Consider the following 23,461-nt stretch of genomic DNA (forward strand, 5'->3'; position numbering starts at 1 on the left):
TAAAACGTATTCAATGACTTTTAAGATTCTTTCCAGTGCTTTTTTTTTTTTTTTAAGTACATAGATTCAAATTTGCTGCATATTATTTGCTGATTCATATGAATGTTAATTGAATTGGGAAATTGCTTGAGTAAAATTGAGGCGTTGCTTGGTGCTGGCAGAGGCTGCTGATAAACGTTTTTCACCATTATTCTTTTTCTCTCCAGGCACACATAGTTCCTTTTGGTGTCTTATCTTCTGAAGCTGCCTCAAGGCCAAGCAAAGAAAGTTGTTAAAAAGTTAAGTTACTTTTCACGGCCTGCAAACCCTTCAAAGGCAAGAACTCAAATAGAAACTTGGAAAGGCAGGTAAGCCAGAAAAGTGTACTAATAAATGCACTTAATATGATTATTTTTTGATGCCAGGTCCACCAAGTGAAGATTGGAGGATGTATTTGTTTCTTCTACTCAACAATTGATGAAGCATGATTCCCATCAAGGACTGTGTTCTAGGTGGAGAAAGGGTGACTCACCCAGTCATTGGATCTCTTTTACTTCCAGTCTCTGGAAGGCAGATATCTTTATAAAATATGCAGACAGCTAGGCTCTAAACACTGGACAAGAGGTCTGTAATCATCTAGTCACATCTCAGGTCAGAGGGTCTTGGACTGCTTAAGAAAGAGCTGACCATTGTCTTAAGAGCCTGGGGCTCGCCTAGAGCCATCTTAAGGTGATTTTATCAGCCCCATCAGGATAATTCTCCTCAGCTTCCTTTGCATGAATAATGTAACTGGTGCTACTACTTTTGTTTTTAGTCACTTTTCCTAGCCTGCACTTCCCTTCCCAGCCCTCCTTTCTTCTCTGTAGCTAAGTCATCACTTCTCTTTACCCAAATGAGTTTTGGAATCCAGGGGATAAAACGGAAAGATAGGCCAGGCGCTGTGGCTCACGCCTGAGGTCAGGAGTTTGAGACCAGCCTGACCAATATGGTGAAACCCCATCTCTACTAAAAATACAAAAATTAGCCGGGCGTGGTGGCATGTGACTGTAGTCCCAGCTACTTGGGAGGCTGAGACAGGAGGGTTGCTTGAACCTGGGAGACTGAGGTTGCAGTAAGCTGAAGTCGCGCCATTGCACTCCAGCCTGGGTGACAGAGCAAGACTCTGTCTCAAAAACAAAAACAAAAAAAACGGAAAGATAATTCCTTGAGCACAGGCTTCACTCTCCTTATTCTCAACATCTGTGTCTATATTATTCTTTACAATTTATGAAACACTTATTTAATCTCACTTAATGCCCAAACTAGTGATGTTAGTTATTTTTTTAAAAAGTCAAGATCACTTAACACATCCAAATATAACAAAGTTAAAAGGCATAAAACTGGGTACCCAACATAAATTATCTGATTATAAATCAAGTGGTCTCTGGGAAATCTTGTCATTTCAGAAGGTCAGATGGATGTGGAGGGCAGAAACTGACCTCAGATTATGCCAGGGACGCCAGGGCCTCCTGAACACTGTGGGGGGTTGTGCTCTGAAATCTACCTCCAGTTTTCCAAGAAGCTCTCTTTCAATCTGTCTGAGCTTTTTTTTTTTTTTTTTTTTTTGCTTTTCTTCTCATTTTTTAACTACAAAAAAAGTTCTAAAAAATTCAAGCAAGAAAGAATATACTAAGTGAGACATGGCCGACCTGGTAACTGCCCCCTTCCATTCTTCATTTAGGTATTTGTATATTATGCACAAATGTAATGGGTTTTCCATTGTTATTTGTTCCCAAGTCCCCTCTACCGGGGATGTTCCTTCACTGCTTGTTGCTCCTCTGACAGTTTCTCACCAGTCAAGGCTAGGCCTAAATTTACTTCTTAGAGGAGTCTTCGCTGATCACCTGACCTAAATTAGCCCCACTGACATCGTGTAGCTCAGGGGTTCTCAACCATAGCCCTGTTGACATTTGGGGCTGGATCATTCTTGTGGGGCTGTCCTGTGCATTGTAGGATATTTAGCAACGTCCCTGGACACTAACCAGTGTGTGCCAGTAGCATCCTTCCCCCAAGTTGTGACAAACACAGATGTCTCCACATGTTGGCAGATGTTCCATGGGGATAGAAATGGGGGAGGGGGATCACCCCTGGTTCAGAACCACAAATCTAGCTCAATCCTTTATTTCTTCCATAACATCACAGTTTTCAAATATTTTGCTTATTTGACTGTTGGCTTGGTTTTTTCCCTCTGACCTCCCACTCAAATGTATGTTCATTATTAAATCTTTTTTTAAATTTGTTTTTTATTTTATTTTTAAAAAATTTTCATTATTAAATATTTATGCACGTAAGTGAACCGAGATCGCACCACTGTACTCAAGCCTGGGTGACAGAGCGAGACTCCGTCTCAAAAACAACAACAAAAAACAAAAACAAACAAAACCTTTATGCACTTAACACAGTGCCTAACACATCATAGGTACCCAATATTTATCTAATGAATAATGCATGAAAGTGAGACTATATGGGAGCTAAATGATAAGAACTTACGAACACAAAGAAGGAAACATCAGACACTGGGGTTTACTGGAGTGAGAAAGGTGGGAGGAGGGAGAGGAGCAGAAATTTTGGGTACTGGGCTTAATATCTGGATGATGAAATAATATGTACAACAAACCCTGTAACATGTTTTCTTATTTAAGAAACCTTCACATGTACCACCAAATGTAAATTAAAGTTTGAAAATTTTTAAAAAGACACTAAAAAAAAAAAGAAAAGAAAATGAGACTATAAGAATAATTAAAAATAAGAATACAGACCGGGTGCAATGGTTCGCGCCTGTAATCCCAGCATTTTGGGAGGCCGAGGCAGGTGGATCATGAGGTCAGGACCTTGAGACCAGCCTGGCCCATATGGTGAAACCCGTCTCTACTAAAAATACAAAAATTAGCTGGGCATGGTGGCACAGTGGTGGCACGCGCCTGTAGTCCCAGCTGCTCGGTAGGCTGAGGCAGGAGAATCGTTTGAACCCGGGAGGTGGAGGTTGCAGTGAGCCGAGATTGTGCCACTGCACTCCAGCCTGGGTGAAAGAGCTAGACTCCATCTCAAAAAAAAAAAAAAAAAAGAAAGAAAGAATACAGTCATTTATTGTATACAGCATGCCAGGCAGTGTGCAAATACTTTCCTTCTTTTATTTTATTTATTCCTTAAAACAACCCTAAGAAGTACTCATGGCCAGGTGCAGTGGCTCATGCCTGTAATCCCAGCACTTTGGGAGGCCAAGGCGGGCGACCATCTGAGGTCAAGAGTTCGAGACCAGCCTGGCCAACATGGTGAAACCCCATCTCTACTAAAAATACAAAAATTAGCCAGGCATGGTGGTGGGAGCCTGTAATCCCAGCTACTCGGGAGGCTGAGGCACGAGAATTCACTTGAACCTGGGAGGTGGAGTGAGCCAAGATTGCGCCATTGCACTCTAGCCTAGGTAACAGAATGAAATTACATCTCAAAAAAAAAAGTACTCATTATTATTATTTTCATATTATATTGGCTGGGCTTGGTGGTATACACCTGTAGTGCATAGAGTTAGAGCCTACAGAGCCTGGAAGTTCAAGGCTGCAGTGAGCTATATTGCACCACTGTTCTCCAGTCTGGGAGACAGAGCGAAACCCCATCTGGAAAAAAAAAAAAAGTATTATTATCCCCATCTTACAGATGAAGAAGTTGAAGTCTGTGGGAGTTAATTAATTTATCCTGCCAGTATAACCCATGGGCCAATAATCTAAACAATACTAATATTCTGCAATTTGTTTTTTCATGTATTTTCTTAGTAATGAGCATTTAATTGTTTCCAATGTGTAACTCAGCACAAAAAGATAGTGCAATTACATTTGAAATATTTAACAACTGATAGAATACGCGCATCAACCAATTAGAAGAGCCCCTTCTGATTGTGTACTGGGGCATACTGATAATGAACCAGCTGGGCCCAACAGAATGTTAGTTTCTATGCAGATCTTTTGGGGCTTCTGTGAGCATATCTGTAGGAGTTTCTGGGAGGTGGAATAGCTGCATCAAAATGTGTTTCATTCAGAATTTTAATAGATATTGCCAAATTGCCTCCAAATGATCTTACCTATTTAAAATCTCACCAAAGTTATGTGAGATCTCTTTCTTTGTGCCCTCACTAATGCTGAATATTATCAATCAATTTCCTATTTGTCTATCTCCCAGCTAAGTAAATGGAACGAAATGTTTTTATTGTTCACATTTCTTTGAGAGGGTGAGCCCATTTTTGTGTATGTATTAGTCATTTTTATTTCTTCTTCTTGCTTATTCGTAACACTATTTTTAAAAGATTTTTTATTTATTTAATAAAAGTAGAGATGCAGTCTCACTATGTTGCCCAGGCTGGTCTTGAACTCCTTGGTTTCAAGGCATCCTCCCCGTCTCAGTCTCCCAAAGTGCTTGGATTACAAGTTGAGCCACTGCACAATCCTGTTCATAACTTTTGCCAAATTTTCTATTGCATTGATTTTTAAATATTTTTTCTTTTCTTTTTAAAATGATAAGTAAGAGACAGCCTGTTTTTGTATTAGCTTAAAAGCTCATCTGACAGAGCAAAAAGCAGTGAACTAATATTATAAATGCAAGAAGGCAATGTGTCCCCATTTGTTTTAAAAAAATAATTGGACTAAGTACTATATTTATACTATAAAAGACCTTCAGAATACTGTACCAGTTTTTAACTTATTCCTTTTCTTTCCATTAAAGGGTTAATTCATCCACGTTTCCATTTATCACAGTTACTTCTTCCCAAAGCTCTAGAGTAGCCATTTATAATAGCAATAAAATGATGAAATATCTAGGAATAAAACTGACAGAAGTTTGTGCAAGTTTTATAAAGAAAACTTTGAAACCCTACTGAGAGACATAAAGGAAGACAAGTAAAATAAAAGACAACTTATTCTTTCTAGCAAGATCCAATAGTGAAAGTTACATAAAGATGTTTATTCTCCCCAAATCAGTCTTTAAATTCAAAGTGATTTTCATTAAAATACCAACAGGGCTTTCTTTTTCTTTTTAATTGATGAAACAATGTCACAGTTCATTGAAATTAAAACCTCACAGCAGCTGGGGAAATTCTGAAAGAGAAGAGCTGGTATAGGGGAACACTGGGAAAACCTTCCAAATATTAAAGCATATTTTGAAGTCTATAATTTAAATGTAAAAGTTTTATGCTGGAGAAATAATAAAGAGGAAACAATAAGGAGGCAGATTAGAATATAATGGGGATTTAGATTTTGGCAAAGGTGGCTTTTCAAATCAGAGATAAATTGAATTGGGATAATTGACTACCTTTGGTTAAAAAAATAAAGCTAAATCTCCATTTCACTTCCTTAACCTAAGTACAATTCATCTGAATGAAATGTAAAAGTAATTTAAAATGCACCTATGTATATTCTAGAATAGTGGTTCTCAAAGCAGGGTGTGTGTGTGTGTGGCAATTTTTCCTTCCAGGGAACATTTGACAATGTCGGGAGACACGTTTGGTGACTGCAGCTGGAGAGGAGGTGTTGCTACTGGCATCTAGTGGATAGAGACCAGGGATGCTGCTCAACATTCTACCACACACACCACAGCCCCCACAACAAGAATTCTCCTGTTCAAAATGTCAGTAGTGCCAAGGGTGAAACACACACTTCTAGAAGAAGGCATGAGTAAATATATGATCTTGGAGTGGGGAAGGCCTTTCTAATCAGAGCACAAAATCAAGAAATGATAAGAGATATAAATGTTTATAAGTACTTTGTTTCTTAGAAAGAATTTATGTTTAAGGAAAAATTGTATAAAATTTTCAAAAGCTAAGAAACTTGGAAAAATAGTCGTAGCACATTCAGGCATAAGCCCAATTGACTTAATTCATGAAGAGCTTATACAAACCATAGGAAAGAAAAACTCTGTGTTTAAAAAGTTGGACAGCCTGTAGATTCATGTTTTACCTAAAAAGGAATCCAGATAACCAAAAAACATGGAGGGGGGGACATGAAAACTTTGTTTTTCTGTCATTACAACAATAAAGTAAATCAGATTGAATTGATATGGAAAGATTATTAATAGATGTTAAGTTGTTTTATTTAAAAGCAAGGTATAGAACTCTACAATATTATCCCTTTTGCATAGAATTTTTGTATGCCTGTATTTTTCTGGAATGATAAGTGTAGAAAGATTAACAGTTACTACCTTTAGAGTGATATAAGTGTGGAGAGGAAGACACCAGCCCAATCTTAGACTGACTTGGGGAGCCTACGTCCATTTTTAACAACTAAATAATAGTCCATTGTAACTATGGATATAATTTATGTACCAATGCCCAATTATTGGACATTTACGTTTGGTTCTCATTTGTGTTAAAGGAGATTTTTCACAAATCTTGTATAAAAACCTGAGCAGGGATCTGAAATGGGACACAGTTGTGTTTAGATTGGGGAAGGCCTTTCTAATCGGGGTAGAAAGTGGTAAGTTGAAGTCTGTATCTGGAGTCCATGAGCCATTGGTGGTTAATCATCAGCAAATGTGAATAACCCCTAATGACACTCTGGGAGCCAATTATTCATTGCCTTTTACAAGAAATAAGAACAAATACTGTCAAACCATTTACCAACCCAAATGGCTTTGGATTTGGATGACCAAATCTGCAAAATTGGAAATGTTAATCCTAATGCAGGTAATTTTTTTTTTTTTTTTTTTTTTTTGGAGAAAGAGTCTTGCTCTGTCACCCAGGTTGGAGTGCAGTGGCACGATATCGGCTCACTTGCAACCTCTGCCTCCCAGGTTCAAGCGATTCTTCTGCCTCAGCCTCCCAAGTAATGAGGAATACAGGCATGCACCACCATGCTTGGCTAATTTTTGTATTTTTAGTAGAGACCGGGTTTTGCCATGTTGGCCAGCCTGGTCTCGAACGTCTGACCTCAAGTGATCTGCTCTCCTCAGCCTCCCAAAGTGCGGGGTTACAGAGTAGATTAGTAGAGCTCCTCTTCAAGGGTGAAATAAATGTCTAAATCAGTACTTTTTTTTTTTTTTTTTGAGACAGTGTCTTCCTCTGTTGCCCAGGCTGGAGTGCAGTGGTTCGGTCTTGGCTCACTGCAACATCCGCCTCCCGGGCTCAGGTGATTCTCTCACCTCAGCCTCCCTAATAGCTGGGACCAAAGACGCCCACCACAACACCTGGCTGATTTTTGTATTTTTTTTTAGAGACCGGATTTCACTACGTTGCCCAGTCTGGTCTTGAACTCCTGGGCTCAATTGATCTGCCCACCTCAGCTTCCCCAAGTGCTGGGATTACAGGCATGAGGTGCCACACCTGGCCCCATCCATATTTTTCTTTTCTCCTTTCCCTGAGAGAGGCAACAATTCACACACGTCTACTAGTCCTGAATAAATTTTATTTAAAAAAATTCTTTAGAGCTGGGCACGATGGCTCATGCCTGTAATCCTAGCGTTTTGGGAGGCTGAGGCAGGCGAATCACCTGAGGTTGGGAGTTCAAGTCCAGCTGGACCAAAATGGAGAAACCCCGTCTCTACTAAAAATACAAAATTAGCCAAGCATGGTGGCGCATGCCAGTAATCCCAGCTAATCGGGTGGCTGAGGCAGGAGAATCGCTTGAACCCAGGAGGAGGTTGCAGTGAGCCGAGATCTGCCACTGCACTCCAGCCTGGGCAATAGAGCAAGACTCCGTCTCCAAAAAAAAAAAAAAAAAAAAATTAAAACAGTGAGGTGACTTCAGAAACAAGGACTCTGTTGTGTCCAGAGTGTTTTTGTTTGTTTTGCTTTTTTTACTTTTGATTATGGAAAATTTTAAATATATCCAATAGTGAGAAGATCCTAGTGTAATAAATCCCCAAAGAACCATCACCCAGCTTCAACAATGATCAATTCATGACCCATCTAGTGTCGCCTTCTCCCTTACACACTTTCTCTTCACCTATATTACTTTAGAGCAAATTCCAGACATCATACGTCTTCTGGATAAGCTCTCATAGTGAATGATCCGGCTTGCCTGATCAGTAACTCCTTATTCCTCGGTCTAAATGATTTGTTTACTAATGGGGCCAAGTAGTCCCAGAATTATGCTCTATTGTCTTTTTCTTTCTAGCTATTTATATTCCTATGTTTATACAATTTCTTCTTGTCAGAGAGAACAATTCCATTTTATTTTTAGATGGAACTTTAATGCTTTTAGTTCTACTAGCTTATTTTAGACCAATCACAGAGGGAAAACTTCTCTTTTGGATAGTCCTACTCTCAAATATTTATTTCCACTTCTGTTTGCACCGGTCAGACTACGCGCCTTGATTTTTTTGGTTCAGGAAACATGTTCACCAAATCAGAATCTCACTTTGAGATCTCCAGGAACATTGTTTTACTTTATTGACTAGACAAAATTAATTTTTAGAAAAAGTAATGGCTAATGATTTCCTTCTCGTGTGTGTGTGTGTGTGTGTGTGTGTATGAAATGATGGGAATGGAAGATGGGGGAGTGAAGTCTAAAAGGACTTGATACATCCAACATGGAGCTGTTTTTAGCCAGCACAGCCAGATGGTGACATAGAAACACAAACAGCCATATTACAAAGTTTTAAAACATAACATTCTGACCTTTAGGTTTGGAAAAAGTAGGAGAATTTCAGGTAACTTATCTGAATGCTTGTCCTCCCTCCCTCACCTCCTCTCTCTTCTCCCATCTCTCATAACTCTTGTACACATGACCCTTCACTGCAAGTCGCACATCTGTAATTTGTGACTAAATATTTTTTGCTTCACGAGAATCCCATTTGGTTTTAAAAACTAAACCAACTTTTTCAAAAGCAGGGTCTAGATTGCTTGATTTAGGTTCACTTTGCTTTCAACTAATAAAATGATATTTTGATTCTATCAGCTTCTTTATGGAAAAAAATACAACAACAACCTACACTAACTTCTATTTGATTAGTCACTTGTCACTTTTTTTTTTTGAGACGGACTTTCGCTCTTGTCACCCAGGTTGGAGTGCAATGGCGTGATCTCGGCTCACTGCAACCTCTGCCTCCCGGGTTCAAGCGATTCTCCTGCCTCAGTCTCCCAAGTGGCTGGGATTACAAGCATACACCACCACACCTGGCTAATTTTTGTATTTTTAGTAGAGATGGGATTTCACCATGTTGGCCAGGCTGGTCTCGAACTCCCGACCTCAGGTGATCCGCCTGCCTCGGCCTCCCAAAGTGCTGGGATTACAGGCATGAGCCACCGTGCCTGGCCACTTGTCACTTCTTGTCTGATCACAAAGTGCATTTTCCAAGGGGATTAGTGATTCTATAACCATATGTGCTTTGTCTTCTGTCATCATTTTGCTGAGTTTCCAAGAAGCATTTCTTTGAATCACCCCCAGCCAGAAATATAAGCCCTTCCATGTAGCTTTGAAATACAATTAACAAATAACCTCTGTTTTTCATACTAAAATTGCTGTTTAGAAAAAAGCTTTCTCTCTAATATAACTTCAATGTACACTTTCTGTTCCCATTTCTCCCTCACCCACTCCCAAAATACATCACTTATTATTTTGCAAATGGTGATCATTGAAAATGCAAAATAAATTTTAGTCCAGGAAAAAAATAACATAAATTATGTATTGTTGGACTTTAAGATAGGTAAAGGTTTAATTAATTTACTGCTAGGAAATCCTTATCTGGTAACAGGTGGCCTAAGCTAGAAACAAGAAAACGTATACTGGAATGGGACTTTTACACTCCTTCCTTATTGATTATCTGCAGGATAAGAATGCAGATCCCCCATGCTCATACACCTCCACACACAGAGAAGTCATGTCAACTATCAATTGTTCTTGAAAAATACAGTTGAGAAGGTTTGGAGGATGTGCAAAAAGAGTTGGCACTCTTTTTTTCTGGGTAAATAAAATTGAGGGTTTTTTTTTTATTATTATTATTATTTTTGAGATGGAGTCTTTCGCTGTTACCCAGGCTGGAGTGCAGTGGTGCAATCTCGGCTCACTGCAACTTCTGCCTCCCGGGGTCAAGCCATTCTCGTGCCTCAGCCTCCCGAGTAGCTGGGATTACAGGCATGAGCCACCAAGCCTGGCTAATTTTTGTATTTTTAGTAGAGATGGATTTTCACCATGTTGGCCAGGCTGGTCTTGAATTCCTGACCTGGAATGATCCACCCACCTCGGCCTCCCAGAGTGCTGGAATTACAGGTGTGAGCCACCAAACCCAGCCCTCTTTTTTTGAGTCTCCCTCTACCTCCCAGGCTGGAGTGCAGTGGCACGATCTTGGCTCCCTGGAACCTCCACTTCCCGGGTTCAAGAGACTCTCCTGCCTCAGCCTCCTGGGTAGCTGGGACTACAGGAGTGCGACACCACGCCCAGCTAATTTTTGTATTTTTAGTAGTGATGGGCTTTCACCATGTTGGCCAGGCTGGTCTCGAACTCCTGACCTCAGGTGATCCATCTGCCTTGGCCTCCCAAAGTGCTGGAATTACAGGCATGAGCCACCATGCCCGGCTACATTCAGGGCTTCTTTTATTTAATCTGGGGGCCTCTAGATTTACACTCTAACCTATGTCCATCCACTCCAGACATTATTTGAATGTTCACAGAAACAAAGCAAAACACAAATTAAAATTTCATGCCTCTCTTCTGGGATTCACCTTCATCTGTTGGATAAAGTTTGACTGTTTGTCGCCAAAATGTAAATAAATCTTATGCCCAAGTTGTGGGGTTATGGTTCTTCACTGTTTTCGGTCTTTTGCAAGTTTTCCGCAATTAGCTGGTACTGTCTTACTTTTATCATCATAAAAAGCAATAGGCATTATTTTTTAAGTTAATAAAAAAAAGTTGCTGAAATAGTGATATTCTCACTTGACAAATATTGACAAATATTCCTGAGGGCTCACTATGTGTGAAGTATTAACCTGGCTGGTGTGAAAATAAGTAAACAAATAATAATAGAGGAATGTGCTCAGGCGTTCAGAGGAAGAGAAAAAATGAGTAGCTTGGGAACTTCAAAAATTGAAGGAAGGCCAGGTGCACTGGCTCACGCCTGTAATCCCAGAAACTCAGGAGGCAGAGACGGGAAGGTCGCTTGAGCCCAGGAGTTCGAGGCTGCTATGAACTATGATCATGCCACTGCACTCCAGGCTGGGTGACAAAGTGAGATCTTGTCCCTAAATATATATACATATATATTTAGTCCTCCTTTATCCCAAACCCTTACCAACTAGTTTGGGGAAAAGGAGGCCTTTTATTCACAGCTAGTGAGACAGCAACTCATCAATGCATATGCAAAGTTTTGAAAATGCGTACACTTTGTGGCCCAGCAATTATTGGGGATTTATTCTAAAGTTTGGGAGTCTAACTTGACAGCTACAGAAGGAATAGCAAAAGGGAAACCTCAAAAGACACACTGAGATCAAGTTACTAGATTGAGATGGGATCAGTGCCTTATTCTATAAGAAATGATGACTATGTGGCAACAGTTGAGGAAGATGAAGTTTGCAATTTTCTCCGGAATCAATTAGAGACAGAGTCTGGTTAATACGGTTTTAAGGCCGGACACGGTGGCTCATGCCTGTAATCCTAGCACTTTGGGAGGCTGAGGCGGACGGATTGCCTGAGCTCAGGAGTTCAAGACCAGCCTGGGCAACAACGGTGAATCCCTGTCTCTACTAAAATACAAAAAATTAGCCAGGCGTGGCAGCATGCACCTGTAGTCCCAGCTACTCGGGAGGCTGAGGCAGGAAGGAGAATCGCTTGAACCCGGGAGGCAGAGGCTGCAGTGAGCCGAGATCACACCACTGCACTCCAGCCTGGGCAACAGAGCAAGACTCCGTCTCAAAAAAAAAAATAGGGTTTTAAAAGATTAAAGGCCTGAAATTTCACTGTGCCTTTGAAAATGGAAATGAGTTTTTCACTTGGTACTTTAAGTTTTTAAAAATAAGGCAAGATTGACTGTGCCTTGGTATTTGATGCTTACAGGCAAATTACTACAGACACTTAAAGCATAAAAGACACGTTACCATTGCTTACACTGTAAAAAAGCAATGAGTAACCTTAATGATAAGTGAACCCACTTCAGGCCAGGTCCATGCCAGAATTAAGACTGTATAAGTCAGCTGTTTTACTTTGCTTTATTTTTCCTGTTCACACTGCAGAGGTCAAAGGGTGTGAAAGGGCAGAACTTGCAAAATGCTTGGTTCCTGAGGGTCACGGGTCACCAAGCATGCTTGGGAAGTGTTATCATGAAGTCTTTGCTGTTGTCTAATTACTGTAGTGTTTACCTCCTGAGCCTGCTCATAACTATATTTATTTATTTATTTTTGTTTTTTGAGACAGTCTCACTCTGTCGCCCAGACTGGAGTGCAGTGGTGCAATTTTGTATTTTTAGTAGAGACGGGGTTTCTTTTTTTTTTTTTTGAGGCGGAGTCTCGTTCTGTCTCCCAGGCTGGAGTACAGTGGCACGATCTCGGCTCACTGCAAGCTCTGTCTCCCAGGTTCACACCATTCTCCTGCCTCAGCCTCCCGAGTAGCTGGGACTACAGGCGCCCGCCACCACGCCTGGCTAATTTTTTTCTTAAATTTTTAGTAGAGATGGGGTTTCACCATGTTCACCAGGATGGTCTTGATCTCCTGACCTTGTGATCCGCCCGCCTTGGCTTCCCAAAGTGCTGGGATTACAGGCGTGAGCCACCGTGCCTGGCCGAGACGGGGTTTCTACATGTTGGTCAGGCTGGTCTCGAACTCCTGACCTCAGGTGATCCACCCATCTTGGCCTCCCAATGAGCTGAGATTACAGGCGTAAGCCACCACGCCCGGCCCAAGGCCCAGCTAATTTTTGTATTTTTAGTAGAGATGTGGTTTCACCATGTTGGCCAGGTTGGTCTCAAACTTCTGACTTCAAGTGCTCCACCTGCCTCAGCTTCCCAAAGTGCTAGGATTATAGGCGTGAGCCAGCGCACCTGGCCCATAACTATTATTTAAATGAGCTGTTTCTCACTTCGATTGGCAAGATGGTACAAGATCTCTGGTAGGGAAGGAGGCTGTTCCTTAAATGTTTTTATAGAATGAAACTGCATTTTGTAATCAGTTCTGGGGAAGACGTGCTGATATTGTAGGTAAAGTATAAACCTGGGACTGTCAACCTTCATTTACTTTTTTTGTATATGTGGTATAATATACATAACATAAAATATACCATTTTGACCATTTTTAAGTGTACAGTTCAGTGGCATTAAGTATATTCACTTGGCTGTGCAACCATCATGACTATCCATTTTCAGAACTCTTTTCATCTGACAAAACTGAAACTCTTCAAGGTTAAATTGAGCTATTATTACACCAAAGCACTCCAGACTGGGTGATGGAGCGAGACCCTGTCTCTAAAATAAAAAATAACCTCTTTACCCATTAAACACTAAGTCATCGTTCTCTCCTCCCCACAGTCCCTAGTAACTTCTCTTCTGTATTCTAGTTCATTCTAAAATGGAGGCTTTCCGTCTTAACTTCCATGAATTTGACTATTCTAGGTTCTTCATAAAAGTAGAATCTCAATATTTGTCCTTCTGTATCTGGCTTATTTCACTTAGCATAGTGTCTTCAACCTGCGGCCATGTTATAGAATATATCAGAATTGTATTACTTTCGCATTTACTTTTGTCTTGTAATTTTTAATCTTAAAGTGATTTTAGCCTTATAGAAAATTTATAAGGGCCGGGCGTGATGGCTGATGCCTGTAATCCTAGCACTTTGGGAGGCCAAGGCAGGCAGATCACGTAGGGCCAGGAGTTGGAGACCAGCCTGGCCAACATGGGGAAATCCCGTCTCTACCAAAAATACAAAAATCAGCCCAGGGTGGTGGCATGTGCCTGTAATCCTAGCTACTTGGGAGGCTGAAGCGAAAGGAGTGCTTGAGCCCAGGAGGTGGAGGCTGCAGTGAGCTGAGATTGCCCCACTGCACTCAAGCCTGGGTGACACAGTGAGAATCAGAATCAGTCTCAAAAGAAAAAAAAAAAAAAGAAGGCTGGGCGCAGTGGCTCACGCCAGTAATCCCAGCACTTTGGGAGGCCAAGCCTGGCGGATGACCTGAGGTCGGGAGTTCGAGACCAGCCTGACCAACATGGAGAAACCCCGTCTCTACTAAAAATACAAAATTAGCCAGGCTTGGTGGTACATGCCTGTAATCCCAGCTACTCGGGAGGCTGAGGCAGGAGAATTGCTTGAACCCAGGAGACGGAGGTTGTGGTGAGCCGAGATCGCACCATTGCACTCCAGCCTGGGAAACAAGTGGGAAACTCCACCTCAAAAAAAAACAAACAAATAAACAAAAAAAGAAACGTCTTAAGAATGGTATAAAGAAATCTCATATACTCTTCACCACTTCACCATCCAGATTCCCCAGATTTGATCCATTATTTTCCACATAGACAAACACAGGTGCACACACTACATATAATCATTTCCCATATATGTCTTTTATTCCTGAATCATTTGAGAGTAAATTGCAGATATGTTGCCCTTTGTGCCCTAAATACTTCAGTGTGTACTTCCTGAGAACAAGGACATTCTCTTATACATAAGAGAATGTATTACAATACAATTATCAAAATTAGGAAATGAACATTGATATAATGCTATTACCTAGTATACTGACCATATTCATACCTTTTGTTGTCAAATAATGTCCTTCATAAGAAAGCAAAAATTTTCAGACTAAGATCCAATCTAGGATCACGTATTGTATTGAGTAAGCATATCTCTTTAGTCTCCTTTAATGTAGAATGGTCTGTATTTGTCATTCACGACCTTGTCATTTTTGAGAGTAAAGTCCTGTTATTTTATAGCACATCCCTCACTTTGGCAGTCCCATGTTTCCTCATGATTAGATTGAGGCTGTGCATTTTTGACAGATATATCACAAAATTGATATTATGCCTTCCTTAGCCTTCTTAGTGCTTTTTTTTTTTTTTGACAGAGTTTTGTTCTGTTGCCCAGGTTGGAGTGCAATGACACAATCTCGGCTCACTGTAATCTCTGCCTCCTGGGTTCAAGCCATTCTCCTGCCTCAGCCTCCCGAGTAGCTGGGACTACTCAGGATTTAGTAGAGATGGGGTTTCACCAGGTTGGCCAGGATAGTCTCGATCTCTTGACCTCATGATCTGCCTGCCTTGGCCTCCCAAAGAGCTGGGATTACAGGCGTGAGCCACAGCACCCGGCCCTTAGTACATTTATTAGGTGGCACGTGATTTTAATGTGGGCTTGTCCCCTTACTGGTAATGTTAACTTTGTTGATTAACTTTGATGACTTGGTTAAGGTGGTGTCGGCCGGGCCTCTCCATCTGAAATAATAATAAAGTTATTATTTCTCCTTATTTTGAAACAAGATAGATGTCCTATTCCTCAAACTTTTACCCTTTAGTTTTACCATCCATCGTTTCTTCTACATTTATTTGTTGGTTTTCTACTCTATGGAAAAGCTTTTCCTTCTCCATTTGTTTGTTTGCTTATTTGTATCAGTATGGATTTGTGGAGCCCTATTTTATTCACTAGGTTAAAAATCCATTACTATTATTTATTTATCATTTAATTATTTTATTTTAGTTTTAGTTTTAGTTTTTATTTTTTTTGAGACAGAGTCTCGCTCCTGTTGCCCAGGCTGGAGTGCAATGGCACAATCTCGGCTCACTACAACCTCCACCTCCGGGTTCAAGCCTTAGCCTCATGAATAGTTGGGATTACCGGCACCCACCACTACACCCGACTAATTCTTATATTTTTACTAGAGACGGAGTTTCACTATGTTGGCCAGGCTGGTCTTGAACTCCTGACCTCAGGTTATCCGCTTGCCTCAGCCTCCCAAAGTGCTGAGATTAAAGGTGCGAGCTACCACGCCCGGCCTCCTATTATTTCAGTGCTCAGATTATCTTGGATTTGGCCAGTGGGAGCTCCTCAAATTGGGTGCCTTATCCTTTTGACTTGCCTCCATCACTCCTTCAGGGTTTTTTATTTTCTGGCATAACAAAATGTTCCAGGTTCATATCGTATTCTCCCTGCCCCGGCCCTGGAATCAGTCATTTCAGATCATACAGACATGTGTATATTTGTTATTATAAAATAAGTAGTAAGTCTCAGATTGTTTTAGGCTCAGGACCTCTTCACCCTATTAAAAGCTACTGAAGAGCCAAAAAGCTTTTGTTTATGTGGACTATATCTATTATATTTACCGCATTAGACACTAAAACTAGCCAGGTGCAGTGGCTCGTGCCTATAATCCCAGCATTTTGGGAGGCTGAGGCAGGAGGATAAGTTGAGCTCAGAAGTTTGATAACAGCCTGGGCAACATAGCGAGACCCTATTTCTACCAAAAAAAAAAAAAATTAGCCGGGGGTGGTGGCATGGGCCTGTAGTCCCAGCTACTCGGGGGGCTGAGGTGGGAGGATTGCTTGAGCCTGTGTCAGGTGGAGGCTGCAGTGAACTAAGATGGCACCACTGCACTCCAGACTGGGTGACAGAGTAAGACTTCGTCTCAAAAAAAGAAAAAACAAAACAAAACTAAGCCAAAATTGAGAAATTGCAAAGATATATATTTATTAAATACATGTAAAATAATAATATAAATTCATGACATGTAAATATAAGTAACATTTCATATTTTTATGAATAAAAACTCCATTTTATCAAACAAAAATATAGAAAGGATAGCATTGTTTTATATTTCTGCAAATCTCTTTAATGCCTGGTTTAATAGAAGACAGTTGGATTCTCATAGCTGATTCCTCCAGTAATCTCTTGAAATACGTTGTTTTGGTAAAAGCATCTAAAGAAAACTTGGCATCAAACAGATATGTAGTTGGAAAAAGGACGAGTATTTTCACAGTCTTTTCTCTTTTGTTGAGACAGAGTCTTACTCTGTCACCCAGCTGGAGTGCAATGGCGCGATCTCAGGTCAGTGCAACCTCTGCCTCCCAATTTCAAGCAATTCTCCTGCCTCAGCTTCCCAAGTATCTGGGATTACAGGTGCCCACCACCATGCCTGGCTAATTTTTTGTATTTTTAGTAGAGAAGGGGTTTTGCCATGTTGGCTAGGCTGGTCTCCAACTCCTGACCTCAGGTGATCCACCCACCTTGGCCTCCCAAAGTGTTGGGATTACAGGCACGAGCCACTGTGCCCAGCCTCAGCCTTTTCACGTAACTGCGTTTGTTCCTCTTTGACAACACTAAAACACAATAGTGATTGTTTCTCAGAAGTTAGTTGCAATGTGGATTCTGAAATCACATTCACAAACTTTTTTGTGCTGTTAACATTAAAATGCATTGCCCTATCTTGTACTTTGATTGTGTTTTTTAACCATGCGTGATTTTGTAACATCATGTTTTCGTCACTTGGAAAATAATGGTTCACTGAAGTATACACATCTTCCAAATGTTGACACATTTCATTGTACATAAAAGAAGTTACTTCATTTACTATCTTCTCTGACTCTGTTGATTCTGTAAAGCCCATGGTAGTAGATGAGAGATTTTCCAAATTAAATTTAAATTTAATTTTTGAATTTTTACATTAGCAACATTTACTATCGATTTTTTTTTGCTTGAAATGTTAGGCTTACTTCACTCATAGTTGAGAAGAAAACTGTGAAATCCCATGTCCAACTAGCAGTAGTTTGCCTTTCCGGTTTCACCTTGAAATGGTGTTCCACAGGCTGGGCATGGTGGCTCATGCCTGTAATTCCAGTGCTTTGGGAGGATTGTTTGAGCAAGAAGTTCAAGACCAGCCTGGGCAAACAAAGCGAGACTCCAGTCTCTACAAAAAAAAAAAATTACAAAATTAGCTGGGCCTGGTGGCACATGCCTGTAGTCTCAAATACTCAGGAGGCTGAGGCACGAGAATTGATTGAGCCCAGAAGTTTGAGGCTGCAGTGAGCTATGATCCTACCACTACACTCTACACTGGGCAACAGAGCAAGGCCCGTCTCTATAAAATAATTTTTTTTTTTTTTTTTTTGGAGACGGAGTCTTGCTCTGTCACCCAGGCTGGAGTGCAGTGGCGCGATCTCGGCTCACTCTAACTTCCGCCTCCTGGGTTCAAGCAATTCTCCTGCTTCAGCCTCCTGAGTAGCTGGGACTACAGGGGCACGCCGCCATGCCTGGCTAATTTTTTTTTTTTTTTTGTATTTTAGTAGAGACAGGATTTCACTGTGTTACCCAGGCTGGTCTCGAACTCCTGAACTCAGGCAATCCACCCACCTCGGCCTTCCAAAGTGCTAGGATCTCAGGCATGAGTCACCGCGTCCGACCTATAAAATAACATTTTTTTTTTTTTGAGATGAAGTCTTGCTCTGTCGCCCAAAGTGGAGTGCAGTGGTACGATTTTGGCTCACTGCAACCTCCACCTCCCGAATTCAAGTGATTCTCCTGCCTCAGCCTCCTGAATAGCTGGGACTACAGGTGCGTGCCACCATGCCTGTATAATCTTTTTGTATTTTAGTGGAGACCGGGTTTTGCTATGTTGGCCAGGATGGTCTCGATCTCCTGACCTCATGATCTGCCTGCCGCGGCCTCCTAAAATGCTGGGATTACAGGCATGAGCCGCCACCATACCCGGCCAAAATAATTTTTAAAAATAAAAAAAAATTTTTTAATTAAAAAATTAAAAATAATGTTCATGAAAAAATGGCTACCTCATCTTGCAACTCAAACAACTGCAGAAACACTGTTCCACAAGATCACCATCATACGCCATCCACATCGGAAGTGCTCTTGTGAACCTCCCATTTGGTCACACAGAATAGTAAAAAGATGTGAACTCAGGGTCAAGTTTTGAAAAAATTACCAATTTTTACTGCTTCATCAAGGAAATTCTCAAGTAAAACTGTCTCTCCCTCCCCGCAGCCCCCAGAGTGTGTGGCAGTGGAGAGAGTTTGCCATGGCCTTGATTTGTGAAGGGCTGGCAGTTTTATGTGCATCTGTTCCACATCAACAATGCAAATGTCAGCACAGTGAAAAAGGCAAACTATGCATTATTTGGAAAATAGTTTTAACCTCATGGGCCACCTGAAAGTGCCTCAGGTACCCCCAGGGGTGTGGGCACCACGTTTTGAGAATGCCAGCCATAGATTGTTTTTGGCATTTTCCTTTTTCTCACTTAAAAATATATTCTGAGGCCGGGTGTGGTGGTTCACGCCTATAATCCCATCACTTTGGGAGGCCCAGGCAGGCAGATCACCTCCAGTCAAGAGTTCGAGACCATCCTGGCCAACATGTCGAAACCCTGTCTCCACTAAAAATATAAAACTTAGCCAGGTGTGGTGGCAGTTGCCTGTAATCCCAGTTACTCGGGTGACTGAGGCAGGAGAATTGCTTGAACCCCGGAGGTGGAGGTTGCAGTAAGCTGAGAGCCCGTCACTGCACTCCAGCCTGGGTGACAGAGGGAAACTCCGTCTCAAAAAAAAAAAAAAGAATATATTCTGGCTCAGGCACAGTGGCTCACGCCTGTAATCCTAGCACTCTGGGAGGCTGAGGCAGGCGGATCACTTGAGGTCAAGAGTTGGAGACCAGCCTAGCCAACCTGGGAAATCCCATCTCTACTAAAAATACAAAAATTAGCCAGGTGTGGTGGCGCACACCTGTAGTCCCAGCTACTCGGGAGGCTGAGGCAGGAGAATCGCTTGAATCTGGTGGGGTGGAGGTTGCAGTGTCCCGAAATTGTGCCTCTGCACTCCAGCCTGGGCAACAAAGTGAGGCTCCATCTCAAGAAAAAAGAAAAAAAAAAAGGGAGAATATACTCTGGAAATCACTCCATATCAGTTTATAGAGATCACCCTTATTAATTTTTTTACTGTTGCATAGTACCCCACTGCTTGGATGTACCATGGTTTAATTACTTTGTCACGTTTGGCATTTGGACTGCAATTCTAAATAGCGCCGCAAAGAACAATCTTGTTCACGTGTATTTTCATATTATCGAAGCTGTATCCTCAGAACAACTTCCTAAAAGTGTGATTCTTACGTCAAAAATAAACATGTGTGGCTTTGTTAGATATTGCCAAATTCTACTTCACAAAGGTTGTACCAATTTGCATTTCCACTAGCAATGAATGGGAATTCTGCTTCTTTTTCCATAGTCTTAGCAAACAAAATACAATATGGAAGACAGACATATATTAGGCCCATAAGTTATCTGCACAGCTAACACCAGTCTTTTCTGAGAACATTCTCCATTATCAGTCTATAGGTTGACTGAATAAACGGACCCTAGCTGGGCCAGGGGCAGTGGCTCATGCCTGTAAAATCCCAGCACTTTGGGAGGTAGAGGCAGGCGGATCGCTGGAGGTCAGGAGTTTGAGACCAGCCTAGACAACACAGTGAAACCCTGTCTCTATACAAAACACAAAAATCAGCCAGGTGTGGTGGTGTGCATCTGTAGTCCCAGCAACTTGTGAGGCTGAAGTGTGGGAATTGCTTGAGCCCAGGAGGAGGACGTTGCAGTGAGCCAAGATTGTGTCACTGCATTCCAGCCTGGGCAACAGAGCAAGACCCTGTTTCAAAAAAAAAAAAAAAAAAAAAAAAGGACCCTAGCCAGAATTGGGTCTAAGATTAGGGTTAAGGTCTTAGTGTGTCTTAGGAAATTCAAAGCTGCGGACTGCTCACTTATACATGGCCATATACCAAACAAAATAGAGAAAAGGATATATGTAAAAACACTTTCTCCTACTATACTCTCACAACATAGGATGCTGCTGTGACCAAATATGGGGCGGGGGCAGGGCAGGGCAGGGCAGGGCAGGGGGAGGGTGTGGGTTTCCTCACACACCAAGCAAGCAATCAACTCTGCAACAGATGCTCCAGCACACACCAGTTGGATGTCCTTGTAACTGCCTGATGGGTTCTTCCTGCACAGACCCAATCCACTGAGCCCACGGCATTGCAGTCAAGAAAGAGTTCAGTTGACATGATGCTGGCACTATGCAGGAGACAGTTATCACCCAAATCAATATCCCAGAATGCCTGGAGGTTAGGGGTTTTTCAAAGATAGTTTGGTAGGCAGGAGGCTAGCGAAGGGGCCATGCGGATTGGCTGGGGATGCAATAATAGGGGTGTGGAAAACAGTCCTTGTACGCTGAGTTGGCTTCTGGGTGGGGCCCACCAGAGGAGTCACTGGTCTGGGTGGGGCCATCCAGTACTTAGAAATGCAAAAGCCTGAAAAGACATCCCAAAAGGCCAAATCTTAGGTTCTACAATAGTGATGTTATTTATAGGATTAATTGGAGAAGTTGCAAATCTTGTGACTTTCGGAATAATGGCTGGTAATTATTTAACTACACCCACATCTTAGTAGAATTTAGGCCCCTCTCATCCTCCTAACTTCATGCTGTTCATCAGTTTTACAAGGGTAGTTTAGTTTTTGGAAAGGGCCATCATCACATAAACTATAAATGAAATTTCTCCCGTGGTTAGCTTGGCCTATGCCCAGGTATGAGCAAGAACAGCCAGTCTGTGAGGATAGAAGCAAGATGGAGTTAGCCATGTCACATATCTCTTGCTGTCATAATTTTGCAAAGGCAGTTTCATCCTCTAGAATTCAGTTCAATTCTGACACCATCTACCTGAAAGTAGCATCAAACCTCACGGGTTGAGAGTTTAGTCCCACAAGACTGCCCCACTTCAGACATCACAAGTCGTAGGTTGTCACCAATACTTCTGACCAACTGGCTACACATCAGGGTTCCCATGCCCCTTCCACAGGTTTGATTAATTTGCTAGAGCAGCTCACAGACCTTTGGGAAACACTTGTGTTTACCTGTTTATTAGAAAGGATACAGATGAACAGCCAGATGGAAGAGATGCATAGGGCAAGGTATGGGGAAGGGGTGCAGAGCTTCCGTGCCCGCTCCAGGCAAATCACCCTCCCAACACCTCCAAGTGTTAAGCAACTCAGAAGCTCTCCAACCTCTATCCTTTGGGGGTTTTATGGAGGGGTCGTTAAGTAGGCATGATTGATTACATCATTGGCCATTGGTGAACAACTCAAACTTCAGCTACTCTCTCCTCCCTGAGGCTGGGGGTGGGGCTGAAAGTTCCTACCCTCTAATCATGTGGCAACCACTATCCTGGGGCTATCCAGTAGCCCCCACCCACCCACCCAAAGGTCAACTCATTAGCACACAAGGAGATTCCAAGGATTTTAGAAGTTGCTTGCCAGGAAAAGGGTAGAAGACCAAGTTGTATTTCACAATATCACAGGAGAGAAATCTGGTTTGCAGAAGCTGATATGAGAATGACCTCAGTTACTGATGGCTTCTCTATTTCCTGTTTCAGATCCTGCAAGGTGTGGCTGAACTTCCCACCCTTGGATTACAGTAAAAACTTAACTGCATGTGATCCTTTGTAGTTAATAACATGATGATTGTGTTTTCACACTCTCATGTGAGATATGCCTCCCTCAAATCTTGGCACATTACCCATCTGACATTAAAAAAAAAATTACTTTGCTGATATTATTACTGATGATTACTTATAACAAAATAATCATAATTAGAGAAATAGCTACAATACAATGAGATATGTACTTCATCATAAACCTACATTAATTAGGTCGCAGCTTGAGTTGCTCTCACATAGACCCAAATAAGCGTGAAAGAATTTGACTTGTCTCTGTGTCACAGTGTGAACATAAGCACTCCAGGGCTGCGGACGCTCCACAATGTTGGTGACGCAGACCCCTTCTGTATTGTCACTCCATTGTGGCTGCCCTCTTTAGTTTAAGATAGCTGCTTTAGTTCTCTCTACCTCTCAACCTTTAGGCCACTGGAAAGAGAGGAAGAAACTAGGGCAGGTGTGCCTTTTTTTGTTTTGTTGTTTTTGAGATAGAGCACTGCTCTGTCACCCAGGCTGGAGTGCAGTGGTGTGATCATAGCTCACTACAGACTTGACCTCCTGGGCTCTATTGATCCTCCTGCCTCAGTCTCCCGAGTAGCTGGGATTGCAAGTGTGCACCACCACACCCGGCTGATTTTTAAAACTCTTTTTTTTTGAGATGGGAGTCTCGCTCTGTCGTGCAGGCTGGAGTGCAGTGGCGCGATCTCGGCTCACTGCAAGCTCCGCCTCCTGGGTTCACCCCATTCTTCTGCCTCAGTAGCTCCTGAGTAGCTGGGACCACAGGTGCCTGCCACCAAGCCTGGCTAATTTTTTGTATTTTTTTTAGTAGAGACAGGGTTTCACCGTGTTAGCCAGGATGGTCTCGATGTCCTGACCTCGTGATCTGCCCGCCCCGGCCTCCCAAAGTGCTGGGATTACAAGCATGAGCCACTGCGCTCAGCCTTAAAACTTTTTTTTGTAGAGACAGGGTCTCACTATGTTGCCCAGGCTGGTTGAGAACTCTGGGCTCAAGGTACCCTCCTGCCACGGCTTCCCAAAAGTGCTGGGATTAGAGGCCTGAGCCACCACGCCCAGCCATG

General features: G+C 42.0%; 1 protein-coding gene and 1 pseudogene across 1 annotated transcript in view; both read left to right on the forward strand.

Moving 5' to 3' along the window:
* The window catches only part of LOC129051704 (uncharacterized), a 43,369-nt gene that overhangs the window by 3,576 nt on the left and 16,332 nt on the right, over nucleotides 1–23,461 (forward strand). Inside the window, exon 4 of the mRNA XM_054538226.2 lies at nucleotides 207–347. The gene's annotated coding sequence lies outside the window, so the exon portion shown is untranslated. The remainder of the gene's footprint in view (nucleotides 1–206; nucleotides 348–23,461) is intronic.
* Nucleotides 22,385–22,475, forward strand: LOC112130012 (small nucleolar RNA U13; annotated as a pseudogene).

The sequence above is a fragment of the Pongo abelii genome, chromosome 17, assembly GCF_028885655.2.
Source record: "Pongo abelii isolate AG06213 chromosome 17, NHGRI_mPonAbe1-v2.0_pri, whole genome shotgun sequence".
NCBI lineage: Eukaryota > Metazoa > Chordata > Mammalia > Primates > Hominidae > Pongo > Pongo abelii.